Source organism: Montipora foliosa, chromosome 7 (genome assembly GCF_036669935.1).
Source record: "Montipora foliosa isolate CH-2021 chromosome 7, ASM3666993v2, whole genome shotgun sequence".
In the NCBI taxonomy this organism is placed as follows: domain Eukaryota; kingdom Metazoa; phylum Cnidaria; class Anthozoa; order Scleractinia; family Acroporidae; genus Montipora; species Montipora foliosa.
In genome coordinates this window covers 18,737,946-18,748,743 of record NC_090875.1, presented here as the reverse complement: position 1 = coordinate 18,748,743, position 10,798 = coordinate 18,737,946, and the positions used below count along the sequence as shown (strand labels likewise).

General features: G+C 37.7%; 1 long non-coding RNA gene across 2 annotated transcripts in view; it reads left to right on the top strand.

The window, feature by feature from the left end:
* The first annotated feature begins 324 nt into the window (after nucleotides 1-324).
* The window catches only part of LOC138011046 (uncharacterized), a 13,108-nt gene continuing 2,634 nt past the window's right edge, over nucleotides 325-10,798 (top strand). Inside the window, exons 1-4 of one of the 2 annotated variants that reach the window (XR_011124632.1) lie at nucleotides 325-1,298; nucleotides 2,083-2,238; nucleotides 6,510-6,626; nucleotides 10,047-10,798. The exon at nucleotides 10,047-10,798 is cut by the window's right edge and continues 49 nt beyond it. This is a non-coding gene — a long non-coding RNA (uncharacterized lncRNA). Of the gene's footprint in view, nucleotides 2,239-6,509; nucleotides 6,627-10,046 lie in introns of both variants that reach the window. The other variant, XR_011124631.1, reaches the window with a different exon arrangement.

Sequence of the window (10,798 nt, the reverse complement as noted above, 5' to 3'; positions counted from 1 at the left end):
TCTACGTTGTTAGCAACTAAATCAGCCACACGTATCGAACTTTACCGTGCTACATTCCTTTCCCTGACCTGGTGACCCGCATTTATCGGACCCAATTTATCACTAAGCAACAACATGAAAGATTAGAAGACGTGCCAATTAATTGCCAAGCAACGGCTCAAATGGTTGACATGCCTCAATTAACGACCTCTTGAGGTTTCTCGTCATTCGATAGACTCGTCTTTCAGTCATCCACGCATGATTTGCTTGGTTCCTAAGTAACCAATGAGTTACGCGTTATATTTGTTTACTCTAAAGCATTGTGTTGTTTGCACTTCAGGGAAATGTCCAAAGGTAAGGCAATGATGAATCTATTTAAAGCTCATGGGTGCAAAATGGCGGTTTATCTTTTACTCTGATCTTTTTTTTTTTTTTTTTCGGAGAACTTGATTGAATTCTCCGCTAAATGGGCAAACCAAAGGCAAAACAGAAGGTTACTTCTTCGCCGAAATCGCCTACTACAACTTCTGACGATGAATTTTGTGAAAACTGGGAGAAGATTGAAGCGAAGATCGAAGCCGAAGCGAAGCTCAACAAGTGGATCGATGAACGTCTTCCCTCCATCATACAATTGAAGATACTAGAATTTGTCGACCCTGCAGTCAACAAACTCATTACTTCTCCTAAATTCTGCGAATCTGTTTTCGAAAGCCTTAAATTTGATCTTGAGCAATGCAGGAATATATATAGAGTTTATACTTGAAGAGTTAAAAGTCTCGAACGAAACTCTTACAAGCCAGTTAGACGACTTGGAGCAATATACTCGCAGAACTAATATCCGGATTTATGGCATACCTGAGAGCATTGTGGAATCTGCTGATACCCGTGAAGATACAGATATCCTGTCTTTAAATTTCGGTAAAGAAGATTTAGGGGTTGATCTCAAACTCGAAGACATAAGTAAGGCGTTCACATCGAGTTGGTAAGAGATCATCGAAGCCCAGCCCTATCATTGTTCGACTTTCAAGGCACAATACGAAAGTTGAAATCCTCCGGAAGAGAAAGATGCTTAAACAGAACAAGAGGCCATATAATGTGCAAGGAGATTTAACGCAACCCCGTCGGGATATTCTTAAGTACTTAAGTAAAGATATATTCCCTCCGAATATCGTTGACAGAAAATGGACTGTTGATGGCGTTATCTGCTTGCGCCCCACACAACACACTTCGACTATTGAGCGCTTTACTACAATGGCTAAATGTCGTGAAATCGTTCGAAAATATTCTCCATCGTGAGCTGATTTGACTTTGGAACTTCAGTTAAGTATTGACTCTGTACTACTCTAAATATTGATATTTCAAATCCTGTTCTCCATTGGATTTGGTTATTGTTATCTTTATTGATATTTCAAATCTTGTTCAAGCTACTTTTGTTATTTTATTTTTATTATTATTATTTAGTCATATTCTGTATTCGTAATTACAGTTACGTATTATTGTAATTCCATGCCTAGTACGTTTCCATGCACCGTTTGTAAATTTAATGTCCACAATAACCACAGAGCAATTTTCAGCGATAGCTGTCATAATTGGACACATCTAAAATGGACTCCTTTTACTAGACTGGAATACAGTGCTATGTCTAAATCGAATGATGGCTGGTTCTGTTCTACGTGTCTTGCTAGTATCTTTCCATTCAATCATTTTGACAATGATATTGATTTCTTCTTTTCATTGTTTGGTTTCAATTCTCAAGGTGACTTTGATACTGATTTACTTAAACAGAAGAATTTTAACCCATTTTTGTTGACCCTGAGACATCTCACTTATTATTGAATTCTAATCTTGATCCTGACACTAACTTTTTCTCAGCAAATTCAGAATTACTTTCAAATTGTCTCTACCTAACCTCTACAGAATTTAATAAGATGCCTGCACTCCCCCCTGATACATTCCCCTCACTTCACATTAATATCCGCAGTCTACCAAAACACTTTGATGACTTATCAGAATTCCTTCTTACATTGAACAGGTCCTTCTTTGTCATTGCTGTTTTTGAAACCTGGTTACACAGGTCTAATTCTGATTTATTCCATCTTCCAGGCTATCATTTTATTTCTAGTCACAGAGAACATAAAGCCGGTCGTGGGGTTGGACTTTACATACAGTCTCACCTAGAATTCAAGCTTAGAAGTGATCTCCAGTCTCCTAATAATGCACTGTATGAATCAATCCTTGTGGAAATTATACAACCGCGTGGTAAGAATATCATTGTTGGTTGTTTCTACCGACCCCCTGATGTATTGGTTGCTGATTTTATCAACTCTCTTGAGGGCATCTTAATTTTTTATCAACCATCAGCTTTGAGAATAAACTCTCTTATCTCATGGGTGATTTTAATATCAATATTCTTAACTCACAATCTCACCAACCTACTAATGAGTTCATCAATCTTATGTTATCTAATAGTATGTATCCTCTGATTTCTAAGCCTAGTCGTATAACTTCCTCAACCGCAACTCTGGCTGACAATATTTTCACAAACAATCTTGAACAAAGTATGAGTAGTGGCATTCTCTACACTGATTTATCTGATCACCTCCCAATTTTCCAAGTCACTCATCTAAAATTAGATGTCGAACCACTATGCCAGAAGCGATTGGCACGCCTTGTTAACCCTAGAACACTTGCAGCATTCAGGTCTCGAGTGGAGACCATTGAGTGACTCTACTAATGATTCCTATGATACATTCTCTAGCCTTCTTATGTCAGCATACCATAAATCATTTCCACTTAATTAAACCATTATACCCTGAGTGCCACCATCCTTCGAAACCCTGGTTTACAAAAGGTCTCTTTGTATCCTGCAACAGGAAGAATTTTCTCTATAAACAATTCCAAACAAACCCTACTGTATCTAACAAATCTAGATATAACAAGTATCGAAATAAGTACAATTTCCTACTAAACGTTGCCAGGAAAAAAAAATAAACTAATCTCTGTTAGCTCTGACCTGAGGAAAACTTGGTCAGTTATTAAGCAGATTGTCGCTAAAAAGAAACCTGAACGCCATTTCAGTAACATGAAAGACAGTTCAGGTATTTGTTCAGACCCTTTACACATAGCAACCAAATTTAATAATTTCTTTGCCAATATAGGTCCATCTTTGGCCAGTAAAGTTTCCTCTACTCAGTTTTCTCATGAAGATTTTCTTGTTGGTTACTATGCCAATTGTTTCTTTCTCAATCCCGCTACTCCTTCTGAGGTTTCTTCTATTGTCCATTCTCTAAAAAAATAGCAAATGTGGGGGTGTTGATGGTCTTTCTTTGTCTCGCATCAAAGAAACAATCGATTTACTAGGTGCCCTTTTGTCTCATATCTGTAATCTGTCTTTTGAGCAAGGTGTTTTTCCCGATAAACTCAAAATTGCAAAGATTCTTCCTGTTTTTAAAAGCGATGACCCTTCTCTGTTCTCAAATTATCGGCCTATTTCTATTCTCCCCTGTCTCTCTAAGGTTCTTGAGAAACTCTTTTACCTCAGGCTATCGGAATTCCTTACAAAGTTCAATATCCTTAATCATCACCAGTACGGTTTTAGACCTCATCACTCTACTGCTATGGCTATCTTAGAGCTTGTCAATAATACTTATGAAGGTTTTGAAAACAATCAGTACACTATCGGAGTCTTCATTAACATGGCATCTGACAGGATGCGGCGAAGCGGATTCGCATAATTCCCTAAAATCCGCATCCTCCGCATAATTACGATAATTTCTGCATAAAACAGAAGAAATGCCTATGCCTGATATTAGTGATAAGCAGCTGCTTACCCCCCTCACAAACACAAAAGCCAAAGAGAATGATTATTTTGAAACGCCTATTTTCCTGAACATTGAAGAAAACACGCCATTTCGTTCGCAAGATGAAAGTTTGTAAGCATTTTCCACTCATTTTTCGGGAATGAGCCTGGACTCTAGTTAAAACGTTTTCATAACAGTACCCTCGGCTCGAAATTTTTAAAAAAGATACAAGGTATGAAAATTTAGCCGCAAGTTATAGTAGCAAATTAAATTGCATCATTTGTAACTCTGGTAAAGTAGGGACAATCATTGTGATAAAGTTGTACAAAACAAAGAGCCCGCAATACGTATGTGTAAAAAAAACACTGAAAATGGTGAATGATCGAGGGAACGGATCGTGGTTCAACCACATCACAATTTTGCTCCATATCTCCAAATTGAAACAAAATTTATGACAAAAAACAAACTATTTTTTTATCGCTTTATTTCTTTTAGCAAAAGTTTCGGCAAAATGCCGATTACTAACCCTTTTGTTTTAACGGTGAATGCTGGTCGCAAATTGGCGACTCGGCCACATATCTTAATCGCAAAGGGAAAAAGCGACTGTATTGGTCGCAATTTCGAGTCCTGATTTACCATAAGCATGTAAGTACATTGGAAAAGCCTAATTATTAGTTCTATAAATGTTTAAAATTTCCGCATAATCAACGCATGTTTACGCATAATATGGCCAAAAATTTCAGCATAATCTTTAATTTTTTTCCGCATCCTATCAGAAGCCTTGCTTCATAGATCTTAAGAAGGCTTTTGATACAGTCAACCATGAAATACTTCTGGATAAACTAAATTTTTTTGGAATCAGGGGAATTCCGTTGGCCTGGCTTGCTAGCTATTTATCTCACAGACAACAGTGTGTCATGGTTCATGACTATACATCTACATATAATACGGCTGTATGTGGGGTTCCACAAGGTTCAGTCCTTGGACCTTTACTTTTTCTTTTATACATCAATGATCTTTTTCATGTCTCAAACCTCCTGTCAATCATTCTCTTTGCTGATGATACAAATATCTTTTTTCGTCATAATGACTTGGCTACCTTAGTAACCATCCTTAATGTAGAGCTCGCTCGTGTTTCTTCTTGGTTTAGTGCTAACAAACTCACTGTCCATCCTGACAAGTCTAAATTCATCATTTTTCACCCACGTCGTAAACAGATTAACCTCTCAGATATAAAAATTTCTATAAATAATTCTCCCATCACACGTGTGCAGGAAGACAAATTCCTTGGAATTATCATTCATGAAAATCTATCCTGGAAACCGCATATCTCTGTTGTCTGTGATAAAGTCTCTAAGATAATTGGAGTTTTGTGCAAGGCAACGCGATACTTACCTTTGGACACTCTGAAAACTTTATATAATGCTCTTTTCCTGCCTTACATCAATTATTGTCCTCTAATTTGGGCTTCTACGTATGTTTCTTACCTTGAACCACTTTATGTACTTCAAAAGAAAGCCATCCGTATAATTACTTTTTCTCCCCCACGCACACCTTCTAAACCCCTTTTCTCTAAAAATAATTTTCTTTCGCTCCATTCTATCGTTAAATTCCATGTGGCCTGTTTTGTTTTCTCACATTTTAACAATATTCTGCCTACTCCTGTATCCTCAATCCTTCATTTTAACCATGAATATCACAATTATTTGACTCGTTCACGTTTTAATCTTCATAAAACCAACCGCAAGTATCAATTTGCTATTACCTGGCAGGCTCCTGTTATTTGGAATGATATTCCGTTAACAGTGCGCAACAGCCTTACATTAAGTAACTTTAAAAAAAAGTTGACACTGCATTTTCTGAATGCTGAGTTAGTATATTGAAAAATTGGCTATGGAACTCATTTCCCTTAATTCTATAGTCTGATCAAGTCCCTTGGGACTAAACTGTAAACTTTGTGGACAAATTGTTAATGTTTTCTTTTTGTTTTTGTTTTTTGTTTCCTGTTATTTGAATACAATTTCCTGTTATTTGAAACAATTATACTAGGAGTACTTGTTTATGCAATTTATTTAACTATATTATCCTGTGTGTTTGTAAATTAAGTAGTCATATTTAGTTGTATAAGTATTTTAGTTAAAGCCTTCTTCTATTCATGCAAATTTTTCAAATTATGTTTGCTGACCATATGCCATTTAAGCCTCCGGCTTTGGCTGTTCTCATGTATTCCTCAGAGTCTGATGTGTAACAATAAACAATACAGATGAACAATACAGATCCGTCAATATCACTTCAAACGCGACTGGCACGACCACTAAAACCAAAGTTTTTGCATGAAGTTTTGTTTGAGAAGAATCATAACCAGTTAGCTTAAAAAGCATGTTGACTCCACCATTGAAGTTCATTTGGGCCTTATGTAGAAAACTCCCGGTTTTATGAAAGAAGGGATTAAGAACACGCTATCCAAGGCTGTAAGCATAATTCGAGATTTCAGTATTGAAACAATGAGCCTGGGACAGCGGTCAGCTTTACAAAAATTCGTTATAGTCTATTCCTGGGAGGCATATTGTGCATTGAACCACCTCCTATCAGCAGGTGTAGTTTTTTATTTTTATTTTATTTTTCAAAAGGAGTCTATAATTTAATAACCACAGCCTTCTGTTGTTAAAAAAATTGTTTTAAAACAATTGTTTTGCATAAAGCACATTTTTGTTCTTTCATCCACCAAAGCTGATGCAATTCCACACTCACGCTGACGAAAGATGTGCCATCTTGACAGCCCCGCCAATGAAAGATGTGACATCTTAAAAGCAGGAGGAGGTGCTGTTGTCACAATTTCTGAGGAAGGTAAACATTGTGAGGCATATTCCACCTCAGTCATCTCTTGAAGGCTATGGTTGGTTATGGTGCGAGATGGTCCTGGTCACCAGCTTATTAAATTAACAAAATTGAAGCCGTTTAGCTTTGTCACACCCCGATAAAAGCTAAGCTAGTATCCAGTGGCAAGGCTTTAACATCTTAAGTGCAAGACACCAACAACTGCAGCTCTCAAAGGAAAACTGCTGCGAGACAACATAAATTTTATTTAACATGAAGTTTCTGAAATTCCTTAAAAGTTCTTATGGCCTTCTTTTCCTTTTTTTCTCTTGTTTTGTTCAACATTCCCCCTTTTCACCAAGTATGTGAGAATTTACTTAAAAAGGCGAAGTCTGGATAAGTGTTAATTTTCACTTCAGAAAAAGAAAAGAGCCATGACAAGATTTTTAATCATCAGAGAGGTAGGAGATGTCTACCAGATATGGTTCCCAAAGAAAATTTTGATGAGGCAGTTTTTCTTGTGCATGTTGCACACCTACATGTACATATATGAAACACTTCTCCATTGCCACCAGAGGTTGAAAGAATTTTAGAGGCCTAACTTCCATGGGGTTGCACAGTTTTAAATCAGAGCCTTCTTGTTTCATCATGATAAAGAACACCGTTATATCATTAGTATTATTTCCTATTGTTGATGTTTACACAAACCCACCAAGGCTGATGCAATTTTAGTGACAAGTGCACACTCACACTGACGAAAGATGTGCCATCTTGACAGCCTTGCTAATTAAAGATGAGTCATCTTAAAAGCAAGGGGATGTGTCCTTGTCACAAAATGTAGAAAACATGGAAAAACATGGTGTGAACTTTTCCTTTTTGCCATGAGTTGAAACATGTAGGCTATGATTCAAAAAACGTTTTGATAGCATACAGTATACTTAACAAGATATCTTGGGGGCCAGTGTTGCCATTATACCGGTACTTGTTGGTCTTCTTGAGTGCTTGAGTGAGGTTCCAGCACTTGGCTAAGTAGCCTGACTTCTGGCTGTTATACAGCTAATCCTGCCAAGCCGACCACAGGCTGGAAAGGTCAGACCACAACACCGGGAACACTGTCCCCTACTCTTTTCGAATAGTGTGTGGGATCTTTAACGTCCCACAGAGTTAATGAACAAAGGTTGTGATACGGGATCTCCGGCTTATCGTCCTTATCCGAGAAGACTAGAGAGTCTAACCATTTGCAGATGTAATTACAAAGGCAGCACTTTCTCCTCAGTTATTTAAAGACCCTGAGTGTTGGTTCGGCCGGAGTTGAACTCACGACCTCCCGCGTGACAGCCCTGTGTTCAACCAACTGAGCCACCGGTGCGCGGTTCTTGCAGGATTAGTATCCAAACATTTTTGAGAAGTGGTAGACTGCAAAACAGTCGTATTTTTTGCGAACGCAAGCGACAAGATAAAATAATATTCAAACGAAAGGTCTGGACCTTTCGTTTGAATATTATTATACAGTGTCGCTTGCGTTCGCAAAAAATACGACTGTTTTGCAGTCTAGAGAAGTGGAAACCAAAAGTGGAATGTCAAACCTGTTTCCTACTTGAAAGAAAATCTTACCAAGAGAAAATATATCACTGGCTTTGCTACATGAAGAACCTTTGAGAACTTCTGGAGCAATGTGTGGATACGAGATGGTGTACTTCTTGGAAGGAGGAGAACAACTATCACATGCCCGTTTCGAAAATCAATTATATAGCCTCGCTTATTACTTACAAGAACATTATTTGATTTCAAATCACAATGCAGAAAACCTTTTGAATGCATGCGAGAAAGTGCTTCTGCCAAGTTATGTGAAATTATAAGACAGTCATTAACTGTCAGTGATTTTTGAAGATTCTGAATTAACGTTTCTTCATTTTGACGTGTCAATAGCTTGCTTATAGTAACGGAAGTATCCTGTTCTCCTATGAATTCGATTACCAAAGACATTGGTTCCTTTTGAACTTGTACACCTAAGATGGTAGGGATGTTCTTGTGGTGTAGAGCCTGCATAATTTGAGCTTCTTTCATCAGCTCCTTTGTGTCATTTGAGAGAGATTGTTTTTCAACAACTTTAACCCTTCCACTGCCGAGGGCTTCCCCATTGACGAGTAAAATCGTCTGGCCTTAGACAGAGTAAAATCTATAAGTGTCAATTTGCATTTTTGGCGGTGAAAGGGTTAATATTCAGCCGCTGGTATTGTCTTAAGAGGCAGCAACCGTAGGACCCTTCTCCCAATCTGATGGTCTTTCCATTTGGTGGACAAAGTTCATCAGGATCAATGAAATTGACATTTGTCCACCCGTTTTGCAATGGTGTTGACATGATAGATTTCCCTGCAAACTGGAAAATTAAGTGAAATTGACTAATAGGAACAAGAAAATTATGTCATGCTATTCCATAGTCTGAAAAAATTTGTATATTAGGTTTGCAGGAGAACAACGTTTAGGCTCATAAAAAAATTATGTTAAGGTTTTTGTTTTGTTAAGTATGCACGTGTTTCTCGTACAATACCATAAAATTTTGCGTATGGTAAAATATCTGTATTTTTTTATGTTATTTATTACATGATTTTATGTTATTTACCATTCAAGAAATTAAAAAGCTAATAAAGTTATGGGGATTGTCATTAATATTGCCACTAGCTCTTTGAGTATGAAAGCTTAAAGAGAGAAATAAAATTATATTGTAACAACTGGAAAATCGAGCATTGATGAAATGGAGGCTCACCCTGGAAAATAATGCAGCTTACAAATGGTGGTATTGTGATGTTCAGTTCATTTGTTGATTTTTCTCGTTAAGAAATCGAATATGATCATAAGCGCGCCAATTTCTTAGCTCGGAGGTACTCTGCTTTTTCCTTTTGTTTCTGAATGTCAGCGTCCTTCCTTTTCTTTGCAGTCCTTAAATGTCGCTTCCGTTTGTTTCTCTCGTTTCTCATTCTCCTTTTCTCTGAAATTCAATTTTCTCGACTAATGCGGGCCATGGTACGACCTTTTTCGAGTTTCATTCACTAACCAACTTGGCGGGAACTGAGGATTGGGATATGCCGCTGGAAGAAAATATCGACGGGTTCTTTAAAATGGCAAAAACACAGATCTTGGGTAGTCCACTGAGGGAAAAATTGACTCACTGATATCTCCCCGAGAGCTCTCGCATGGATAGCACGGAGACTGGGACTGAAAACTCTTGCTTTTGATTGGCCAACGCCATCTCAGAGACCATAGAACCAACATGGCGGACGAAAGCGAAGAGTGTGGCAACCCTCTGTCTTCTTTTTAAAAATAGGAAAAAGAACCCGAATAGTCCTCTGTGGGACCCCTTGAAAATACTTAAACAATCCTTGATCAATGTTTGTATGATTTCAATTTCTTTTGTAGCTATTCTAATCATGTAATTTGCTTTTATTTGAGGTTGAAAAGACGGTAAAAAAGAACTGATGAAGAAATTTGTCAACAGAGATAAGTAGAAGAAATATTTGTCATTTCTCCCGCGTAGCTTAGCAGAGTGATAATATATTACATCCTTTTATGGAATTAAGCTACCACAATAATTATTACTTGGCGCCTATTTCAAAATTGGCGGTCAATGTTTGCTTTCGGAAAAGGGTTTGACAATGAATAGTTTCATGTGTGATTTTTGGCTGCCCACTGGTGATGGTGTAAAGCGAAAGCGGGTTTATAATCCTCACTTCACTAGTGAGTCTATCAACCTCCATCAGCAGCCTCCACCATTAGCAGTCCATCAAGACGGTCAGCTTCAAATCCTGAAAGCACAAAATGCACTTTTGAAGGCAAAAATTTGTGAATTAGAAAAGAAAGTAGCAGTAGTTAACCAAGAAAAGAAGTTTGCAGTGGGAAAACCATTTTCCACTTTAAGAGTGAGTCCACGAGAGCACCAGGCAGGGCTGCTACATGCCATTTCACCGATTTCTATGAAACTTTGCCAGTTTAAAGGGTCTACCCCAAATCTGAAAAATACAAACTGGTTTGTGTTTTGGATCTTTCAGGGGGAGATAGGCCACCCCGTGGATTTATCAGACTTTTACCATGGAAATTGCTTCAAATTGTGCAAAATATATGAGGCTCTCAGTACAACTGTACTTGACCTATTGATTTGAAGGTGTTCACACATATTGATACATCCTTAATGAAGGCAAGGAACA